This window comes from Aquila chrysaetos (genome assembly GCF_900496995.4).
Source record: "Aquila chrysaetos chrysaetos chromosome W unlocalized genomic scaffold, bAquChr1.4 W_unloc_2, whole genome shotgun sequence".
NCBI classification, from domain to species: Eukaryota; Metazoa; Chordata; class Aves; order Accipitriformes; family Accipitridae; genus Aquila; species Aquila chrysaetos.
The window spans coordinates 5,848,352-5,859,402 of record NW_024470322.1 but is presented as its reverse complement, the minus strand read 5'-3'; the positions used below and the strand labels follow the sequence as shown (position 1 = coordinate 5,859,402).

General features: G+C 44.7%; 1 long non-coding RNA gene across 1 annotated transcript in view; it reads right to left on the bottom strand.

The window, feature by feature from the left end:
• Positions 1-8,489: 8,489 nt before the first annotated feature.
• LOC121232978 overlaps positions 8,490-11,051 on the bottom strand; it is a 6,994-nt gene continuing 4,432 nt past the window's right edge. Inside the window, exons 2-4 of the long non-coding RNA XR_005931784.1 lie at positions 10,946-10,951; positions 9,267-9,273; positions 8,490-8,499 (exon numbers count right to left, since the gene is read on the bottom strand). This is a non-coding gene — a long non-coding RNA (uncharacterized LOC121232978). The remainder of the gene's footprint in view (positions 8,500-9,266; positions 9,274-10,945; positions 10,952-11,051) is intronic.

Here is an 11,051-nt window from a genome sequence, read left to right as displayed (position 1 = left end):
CTATCCAGTTTGCTTCCAATTTGGAAAAAAAGGAGCAAAAAAAGATGAATGACATCTCTTTTGGGGAGTAACATATCCATCACATTATATGCTCAGTTTCCAGCATAAGATTATTATTATTATTATTATTGCATCTTTCCTCTTAAGACATGTCTAAAATCTTAGTGATGTAACTTCCTGAGAGGTTATTAGCAGTATGTGTAGACTGCGTGTTGTGTTGCAGGTGTCTGTTTATTATGAAAAACTAAAATTTAAAAATCGCAATCAGTACTTTGTCTCAGCTTTCAGCTTGGCCTCTGAGTAACCTGATGCTCCAAACCCCACAGCTGTTGTCTACCCTAATATGAGATCTCAGCCAGTGGCCAGACTTTGCTATTGTTTTCTGCAGTGCAATTTCTTGGAGTTACTGGAAGTCTAGGATACACGAGAGTGTATTTTGACATCAAGAGTCTCTGTGCAGTGAAAGGAGAAAGGTATGTTCTTACTCATTAGCAGAGCTGCATAGGTGCTACTAAGAAGGGGAGCTGTAACAGGGAGCAGGCAATGAGCTACCTTATGTGCTCCAACTTTGTCATGGGTTATGCTTTGGTTAACATCAATGCAGCTATGGGTGCAAGAGGATTTTTCCAGTTTTCCCACAGGGATGCAAAGAGCAGCCTGTAGGGAATAACAAAATGTTTTGTTGGATGTCCCTTACAGACAGAAATTCCTTGCATCTAATTTTTGTTTCAAGCCTTGGATGAAACAGTAAGTGGGTCAGAGATACAGAGGGGCAGCTCAGGCAGGACAGGAGACTCATCTAAGTGACCAACTCTGTTGTGTGTGACCACCAGTTGGCAAACACCACCCTTAAAATAATGTTTTTCTTTGCAGAAACACTAGTTTAATTGTATACTGCCTATATTTGATGTTAGCTGATCCTTTTCCTTCTGATTATTAGTGATGTTACCAGGATTTCCACTTGTACAAACTACTTGAAATAAATTTGGATTTAGAAAAGATTTGCTTTTTATTTTCCTCCATCTTTGCAAAAGTAGAAATTCTGCCTGCTCACCATCTCATTATGCAGTATAGAGGGACAATAAACCAGTTTCAAGCATGTCACAGTGAGACAGAACCAGGGCCAGGAAATCTCATACTTCTGGATCTAAATGAATTTCGACTAGTTAGGCTACTTCCAAAATATCAAAGTCCTTATGCGAAGGCAATTTTAAAGTATGTATTTTAAAAATGGTCCAATCCTGTTTTATTTCTTTATGACACATTAAAAAACCCTGAGAAGACTCTTAGAAATATTCTTTCTGAGCATTCATTACCTTTGCAGTACCAGTAATATCAAGTTTGATACTCCCTATGTCCATTATGTAACTTCTTGGTGATGTATGCTGAGTTTGGGGTTCTGTATGAATCATTAACAAGATACCTTTTCTTCAAAATACATGCTAAAAATCATGTTTGCATTAGTGGTTTGGGTTTTTTTCAGTTCTCTTACAGATTACAAAAATAAAAAATACTTCAATTTGCCTATTTTTGAAGGATTCTGTCTTGTTAAAAATGTTTGTACTCTCTAAATAAGACTGGACAGGTAGAAACACCTAGATTATCATAGAATCATAGAAACGTTTAGGTTGGAAAAGACCCTTAAGATCATCAAGTCCAACCATCAACCCAACACCACCATACCCACTAAACCATGTCTTGAATTGCCTTGTCTATGTGTTTTTTGAATACCTCCAGGGATGGTGACTCCACCACTTCCCTGGGCAGCCTGTTCCAATGCCTGACAACCCTTTCAGTAAAGAAATTTTTCCTAATATCCAATCTAAACCTCCCCTGGCGCAACTTGAGGCCATTTCCTCTCGTCCTATCACTGGTTACTTGATAGAAGAGACCAGCACCCACCTCACTACAACCTCCTTTCAGGTAGTTGTAGAGAGCGATAAGGTCTCCCCTCAGCCCCCTCTTCTCCAGACTAAACAACCCCAGTTCCCTCAGCCGCTCCTCATAAGACTTGTGCTCCAGGCCCCTCAACAGCTTCATTGCCCTTCTCTGGACATGCTCCAGCACCTCAATCTCTTTCCTGTAGTGAGGGGCCCAAAACTGAACACAGTACTCAAGGTGTGGCCTCACCAGTGCTGAGTACAGGGGGACGATCACTTCCCTGCTCCTGCTGGCCACACTATTTCTGATACAGGCCAGGATACTATTGGCCTTCTTGGCCACCTGGGCACACTGCTGGCTCATATTCAGCCGGCTGTGGACCAATACCCCCAGGTCTTTCTCTGCCGGGCAGCTTTCCAGCCACTCTTCCCCAAGCCTGTAGCGCTGCATGGGGTTGTTGTGACCAAAGTGCAGGACCCGGCACTTGGCCTTGTTGAACCTCATACAATTGGCCTCAGCCCATCAATCCAGCCTGTCCAGCTCCCCCTGTAGAGCCTTCCTACCTTCGAGCAGATCAACCCTCCCTCCCAACTTGGTGTCATCTGGAAACTTACTGAGGGTGCACTCGATCCCCTCGTCCAGATCATTGATAAAGATATTAAAGAGAACTGGCCCCAGTACTGAGCCCTGGGGAACACCACTTGTGACCCGCTGCCAACTGGATTTAACTCCATTCACCACAACTCTCTGGGCTCATCCAGCCAGCCAGTTTTTTACCCAGCGAAGAGTACACTTGTCTAAGCCATGAGACGCCAACTTCTCAAGGAGTATGCCATGAGAGACAGTGTCAAAGGCTTTACTGAAGTCCAGGTAGACAACATCCACAGCCTTTCCCTCATCCACTAGGCAGGTCACCTGGTCATAGAAGGAGATCAGGTTGGTCAAGCAGTGCCTGCCTTTCATGAACCCATGCTGGCTGGGCTTGATCCCCTGGTCGTCCTGCACATGCCGTGTGAGCGCACTCAAGATGAACCACTCCATAATCTTCCCTGGCACCGAGGTCAGGCTGACAGGCCTGTAGTTCCCTGGATCCTCCCTCCAACCCTTCTTATAAATGGGCGTCACTTTGGCAAGCCTCCAGTCATCTGGGACCTCCCCTGTTGACCAGGACTGCTGATAAATGATGGAGAGTGGCTTGGCAAGCACCTCCACCAGCTCCCTCAGTATTCTCAGATGGATTCCATCTGGTCCCATAGACTTGTGAGTGTCCAGGCAGTGTAGCAGGTCATTAACTATTTCCTCCTGGATTAAGGGGGGTATATTCTGCTCTTCATCCTCACTTTTCAGCTCAGGGGGCGGAGTACCCTGAGGATAACTGGTCTCCCTATTAAAGACTGAGGCAAAGAAGGCATTAAGTACCTCAGCCTTCTCCTCATCTTTGGTGGCAATGTTCCCCTCTGCATCTATTAAAGGATAGATATTCTCTTTGGCTCTCTTTCTGTTGTTAACATATTTGTAAAAACATTTTTTGTTGTCTCTTACAATAGTGGCCAGATTGAGTTCTAGCTGAGCTTTTGCCTTTCTAATTTTCTCTCTGCATGACCTAACAAGATCCCTGTACTCCTCCAGAGTTGCCTGCCCTTTCTTCCAAAGATGGTAAACTCTCCTTTTTTTCCTGAGTCCCAGCAAAAGCTCCCTGTTCAGCCAGGCCAGTCATCTTCCTCGACAGTGCGTCTTGTGGTGCATGGGAATAGCCTGCTCCTGAGCCTTTAAGACTTCCTTCTTGAAGAATGTCCAGCCTTCCTGGACCCCTTTGCCCTTCAGGACTGTCTCCCAAGGGACTCTCTCAACCAGTGTCCTGAACAGGCCAAAGTTTGCTCTCTGGAAGTCCATAGTAGTGGTTTTGCTGACCCCCTTCCTTACCTCACCAAGAATCGAGAATTCTATCATTTCATGGTAGCTAAGCCTGAGACAGCCTCTGACCACCACATCTCCCACCAGTCCTTCTCTGTTTGTAAACAGTAGATCTAGCGAGGCTCCTCCCCTGGTAGGCTCACCTACCAGCTGTGTCAGGAAGTTATCTTCCACACACTCCAGGAACCTCCTAGACTGCTTGCTCTCTGCCGTGTTGTATTTCCAGCAGACGTCCGGAATGGCTTAGTGGCATGATGTTCTTAATTATCATGAAACCAAATAATTTATTTCTTTTCATTTTTTTCCTTCTTTTTTTGTACAGTTACATTGACTGACCTCTCATTAACACTTGCATATAATAGGAAAAACTCCAATAATGTACTTAAAATTTGTGAAAATGGAGTATAGAAGCCCTCCCTTGGCTTCTGTGGGAGTGCTTAGAAGAACTGGTGAAATGCCACTGGTCTGGCCATGTTAAGAAGGTACCTTCCACAATTTTCAATAGGGAATCCAACTCTGAGAAGTGTTAAGCATGGAGGCAAAAATGCTGGGTTCAAGCAAACACAAATCTTTGTTTGACATAAATATAAGTCTCATAGAGATCTGACAATGACAGCAGAAGTTTGTCAGCATTCCCTGTTACTGATGTGCTCATCAATCAACATCACATTGTTTTCGGTGTTGTTGTACAGTGCCAGAATAGGGCTTGACTGAAGAGCTTGTAATAGAACCTGGAGGTTAGATAAAGTAAGCAGAAAGCAAGATATATTTAAACAAATTGAGAGAAAAGTGGCTAATTAGATCTGAGCTACATCTCTGTTTGCCAGAATTCTAGGGGGGACACAAGAGGATTCTTGTAGTTTCCTACAGCTTTATAATTGTTGGTCTAATTTTGTGTCTGCAGAAGTGATTCCCACACTGAGATTTATGGATCACTGGGGAACTGTGAGGACATGGGAAGTTGTCTATGGAAATACAGTATTCTGCAGTGGTTTAGAGAAAAAAAGTATTCAAGTAAAAGTTTGATGACAAGAGAGTGGTCCCTTATCACTGAAGAGTTATAACAGTCTGTTGGCCTAAAAAGTTTGGAAACCTTTATGGTTTTCCATTGTTTGTTGTTTTTTCAGCCCACTAATAATGAAGATGACTACAGCCACCTTTTGGAACATTTTGGTTTTCATTTTCAAAAGGTTTTCCACATGAAAAATTATTTCTTACTCTACTAATTTGTGGACTCTGCCTAATTTTGGCAATTCACTCCATAGTTCTTAAGCAATATACATTATATGTAGGCTGAAGCACTAATAATAAAATTGGAGCTTAGTAACACGCGACAGATCTCTGAAAAAAAAAAAGGGATCGCGACTTGATAATCTTGGCTGCGTGGTAACTAGAGCACTAACATGCCGGCTATAGAGAAAATTGTATGCAGTCTTCTATGTACCTCTAGGCAGTCTTGGTGGAAAGGTGAAGCTCTGGACTTTTCTATACAGACATATAATAATACAAATTTGGGATTTCTCTAAACAGAGAATATTTTCCTCCTTTACCAGTGTGTGTGCATGTGTGTGCGTGTGTGTATTTTAAGTGTTTTAAGATTCTTCAGCCCTGTAATCATTACAAGCAAAGTCTGAGATCCCATAGCAAAGAAAAGAAAACCTTTTAAGAGCTCTGGGACTGCACTGAAAGCCAGCTAGACCAAGGGGAAAAGACCTGTAATGAAGGCATTGGGGCTGTTGCCTGTGGAATATATGCTTTTCAGACAAAGTCTCAAGAAGGAAAAGAAATGGAATCAGTGTTTCCTTGGCCTCAAATCAAAAGGCTCCTCTTGCAAATCTGGAATATGAGATGGCCCTTTGTGAAAGAACAAATAGTTTTGGAGTTCAGCAATAGAGAGGTCTCGAAAGACTTTTCAGAGACGTAGACCCAAGGTTCAAAAAGGCAATGATTTCATGGCAAGGAGCAGAAAAAGCTGAAATGCAACATATGACCATCAACCCCACAGATAAATAAGGAAGAAAACAGTTTGCAGAAAATGAAAAGGGAAAAGAAAGCTCATGCCAAACAAGGAACAATGCCACTGATGTGGCAGCTGGCATAGGAACAGAAAATGTCCATTGATTTCCAAATCCTCCACTGAAATATGCCAGCAAAGGAAATGCATGGGTTGCAATCAGAGTTCAGGGACTCCTCAAATGAAGGAGGAAAGTTGTTCATAAAAGCGCGCGCGCGCGCACACACACACACAAAAGGGGGGGGGGGGAAGCTACACATGCAAAATGAAGACTGATAAAAAATTCTTCAAGCTTGTCTACACACAGCATGCGAATGACACTCAGGGATGCAAGTGAAGTTAACAACTAAACATCTGGAATGCAAAGATGCCAGTGAGGCATTGAACTTAAAGGTTTGAGGTGAGAGTGTGCATACCTGGTGAGGAACAAGTCCCAGCCTTACGGAAACACAAATTGGGGAACAGTCATCAGCTGGAACAAGAGCGTGCGGGAACATGGCAGCTCTCACTGCTGTCAGACAGAGCAACCACACTGGTGGCCACCAGTTGTCTGGCATGCTCATGGGAGAGGGATTGCTTTGGGACACAGACTCACTGGTGAGGCGGTGGGGGGAAACAGCGTTTGTCAGACAACCCACAGTGTTGGCTCATCTTTTGAGGGGAAAAAAGACCAGCCGAAGAACTATAAAATGTGACAACAGGTGGCATTATTTGTAGAATCAAAGATCTAGCAGTCTGAGCTGAGGCCCTAAAAACTGTAGGGAAGAAAGGGGGCAGACTCAGACTCTGCATGACCCCAAGGAGCTGAGCAAGAACATTAAAAGGAAATGTTTTCACTTGCTCACAAGTAATGTGTGCTAGGAGAGCAGGAGCCAAATTCCTAAGCAAATTTGTTGCATTGGCAGAGCTTTGGCAGTTTCTCCTGGACACAGAAAGCTGAAAGTTTTGCCTTCTCAGTAAACTGCTTGGCAAGGTCACCTCTTGGCACGTGTCCAGGACCAGAAATGGTTCTGCTGACACTACTACAACTAAACTACTAAAAGTTTGTGGTTGCCATATTGCCATTTCACTGGGACTCCTGATGTCACTGGAAAAGGCCTTTCTTGGAGAAATGAGGGCCAGGAAGGGACTCAGAAGACATAGACTCATCCCACCCTGTATTTCCCATGTGACCTTGCATGTCATGTAGGGAAACCTGTCTGTGAAAGGAGTCTTTTGCAAGTGAGTTGTGGGGATTGAAACATGCCAGAGAGTGAGGAATTCAAATACTGTGTTGAGGGAAGCTGGAGAAAACACTGCTCTTCTCCCGCCCTCAACTCTCATGCCACAACTATGGCAAATAGAAACATGGATGGCATTTTTCCTGACTACTGCAAGAGTCACTTATATTGAGAGGAAATTGCCAGCTGGGTAAACTGGCCTGAAGCAGCTCTGCTGACTCACACCCACTGAAGACTTAGCCATACCAATATTTTAAATGAGACATTAATTAGATAATAGCAATTTGGTCAGAAAACTGAGAGCTGAATTTGGCATGGGCGACCACTCCAGCTCTGCTCTCCGTTCCTCCCCAGGGGCTGTGGAGCTCTGAATGGTAATAACTTGTAAATCTTCACACCTGCTCTTCTTTAACATGGGCTGCCCAGGCCAGCCCTTTCTTCTGCCTTTGCAGAGCCTTGTGCCTGAGCCCTCCCCAAAGCAAATGATGCATCATGCTAGCTGGTTTGGATGCTGGCAGGTCCTGCTGCCTTGCAGCTGGCTTGTTTTTACCTGCCATTCATGTCACCTAGGCTATCATATCTTCCGTCTGTTGCTAACACAGCTGCCTTTTCTGTTGTGTAAGAAAGTAAGCATACTGCCCAAAATTGCTTGCCCTTAGTAAAAATTTAGTAGCAAATGCCAACCATGTCCCAAAATCTGCTTGATTCAAACATCACGTCAGTTCAGCTCACGCTCACTGTGCCACCGGGCAGAGGTAATCCCCAGGCAGCCTGGGTAGTGGCACTGTCTCTAGCCACAGAGCAAGGCATGAGCAGGGTGAGCAGCTCCATGGCAGCCTGGGGGAGGGGACCACCAGGAAGAGGGCTGCTGCCACTTCTGTGCCCAGGCCATCCCCGGCTGCTGCTGGGGCTGCTGACAAGGGTGCCAATTAGTGCCAGTTGTGCAAGTGGTTCCCGCTAGGAACAGCACTGAAATCACCCACACATCTCACAGAGGTCACCGAGCAGCCATTTGATGCTAATACCTTTTGGTCACTACCAACTTGGGCCACAATCGAACCTAGAGGTGAAAGGCTGTATATCCCATTACCAATCTGCTAAATCATCCAGTCTCCCTATTGCTGCAATTTTAATAAACTGAGGGAGAGGGAGTGGGCAAGGAAGTGAGAACACATCAGCTTTTACACAAGATTTGTTTCTTTTGAGTGGATTCTGCTTTCTGTTGAACAGCCTTGTCCTGACCTGTGGTGCCCATGAGACACTTCCCAACCTGCAGCTCAGCACAGAACCAGACTGCACAGTGTCTGTAAATAGCCAAATGAGTGAAACACTACTGCTGCCCCCCCTTTCCAATGCAGTCCTCAGTAGAGCTGTTCCTGACATCAAGAAGATCTGAATTTTACTCTCATCATGAACATTCCTTAGAGTAAAACACATAAAAAATGAAAGGAAGTCCCAACATGATAAATCCTGACACAGATCTTTTTTTGGAACAAACAAACAAAAAACTGTTTGCTCTCAAGTTCCTGGATGCTAGGATCCAGTGACAGTCTGCCTTAATGCTGTCTGTAACAGGGATATGCTCAATAAGCAGAAAAGCAGATGCCTTTGATGAGCAAATGATTTGACCAGCCCTAAGCTCAGCTGATACAAGTTGCTAGGAATGGCTTCATATTTATTTGAAAGAGGAACAAAACACTTTAATCCTCTCATGAGAAATCAAGTCATTGCCAGCTGCAGAAGAAAAACAGAAAATTGCAATTTTTTCAGATTTTGGCAACAGGGCATGTTATTTCCTCACCCGCTCCTTTCTGTGATTTTTAGTCAGTGTCTTTGCTGCTAGTTGGGAGCACTGAAGGAAGGATGGTGAGCTGTATAGGAACTCTAAGGTTACCATTCTCAGTTTCACTTGTGCTATTATCACCAACAGCTTCTCGTGCAGCAAGAATCTCTGTAGCTTTCCTTTGGTCTCTGTCACCATCACTCAAATGACATATGCAGCCTCTGTAGATTCATAAACAGGGGAAGCCAATCATTGCCTCAGCCTCCGAGCAGCCCTGCTGATTTGTCCCCTGCCTGCATGTGGATCTTGTGCTGGAATTAGACAGCAGTCAGTATTGCTCCTTCTGTGCTCGTGTGCTTCATTATCCAGGCACCTACATTGCAAAGAGCATCCACTCTGCTGCCAAGCCTGGAGTGCTTCACGCTTGTTCTTGCATGTGTGTTTAATAAGTCACAGCATGACTACCTTTTTTTTTTTTTTGTGATGGTTATCCACTGTAGTCTCATCCTGCAACATAAATGACAAACAGAGAGGCCCTAAAACACAGCAGCTCCTCGGGGTCTAGCATCCTGTGAAAAACCTGCTCCTCACAGGCTGTTCCTGTCTCCAGCAGTGCAAGCACAGAGGGAGGCCAATTGCAGCTTGATTCCAGTCCCCAGATATCTGCAAAAGCCGCTCTTTGCTCGGGATCTCACATACAGTACAGGCCAATCCTTAACGCAGGGCTTCCCGGCTGCAGGGAAAGGCTTGGCTGAAAGTCTGTGCAACCCCTCATATGCATGAGCCTCTTTGATGCTCTCTTGCCTTGTTATTTCAAATGCTTTGCATGTGTAACAGGTCTAGAAAAAGAAAATGAGCAAAAGGAAGACAGGACTAAAGTGTGCTTTTCATACCTGTGGTTGTGATGGAAAGTAAAGTATTAAGCAAACCCAAGCTATATATGCCCTTCTGTCTCTCCTCCTTTCCCTCTGCTGCTCTCCTTTACCCTATGGACTCTCCTCAAGATGTCCTAGCTTGTTCTTTAATAGTCTCCATTTTCCTCTTAGCACCCCTCCAGAGTGCAGCCTCGCTCTGTGCCCTGCTGCTCTGCTATCCTTCGCCAACCACTCTCTCCCTGTTGCCAAAGGAGGCATTAAAGTGTTGCCAGACAGACCCAGGAGTTTGTGGCACTGTGATCAGACAGATCAGAAATGCCATGGCAGCTTTGCAGCTCAAAATAGGGGGAGTGGGGAGGGGTGAATTATATTAGGAACATAAACAGTAGCATCCCTGACAATGAGCTAATATTCAATTCCTGTATTGGTCTCCATCTGAAGATCAAAGTGCTGGAGGTCTGAATATAGGAACTGCATTGCAGCATCAAAAATGTTGTCAGGGAAGATATGGCAGCTGCTTGGGAGTCAGTGCAGCGTTTCTAGAGAAACCTCCATGTTACAGATTGGAGTCAGGGCTGTGTCTTGGCATGCCTGCTCCCCTGCTGTTGTGCTCAGGTTAGTTAGGCATGAACAGGCAGTGAGGAAAAGCATCTCCATTTGCCTCTTCATTGGTCCTGAAGGTGTGAGCGCTCCTCTTCTGTCCCAGCATAAAGCCAAAGCCCCTTAGTCCCGGGTGCTTTTCACTGCCCCTCAGCGGCTGGCTGCTGGAGTTTCTGTACAGCTAACCACCCAGACCACATAACAGAGGCAACACAACTTCTCAGAGGAAAGCGGGCTCTCTTCTGGTGGTCTGCTCTCAGAAGGCATCTGGCCATGCTCAGCGGATGCCAGAATAAAAAACAGTGCATTAACTGATTGGATGGCCCACAAATTAAGGTGAAAGCTCAGATATGGAGATGGGCCTAACACCATGACTGCTCTCTGAGCAATGTAAAGGATGGTTTCAGGCTATGTTCGCTACAGCCTCCTGCTAACATGAGCAGGGAGCAAGTCATTAATATCACTGGCTTTTATGCTTTTAGACTTAAAGTTTCAAAGTTAATAACCTGTTGAGATGAATGAGACAGTTCACCCACTTCAGAGCTCTTTCCCAGGCTGCCTGCAAACTCAGCATGACAAAGATTTATACTTGGTTCCTGCTTTTAATATTTTGTTTTCATACCCATCATGGTTAAAAATGTGTGTTATACATAGAAACAAAACTCTAGATTCTGGAGCACATAATAGATATGGCAATAATAAGGCTGCATATTTTGCACCACCACCTAGAAAAAATACATTGCAGGAGCTTTTCAAAATGTGAA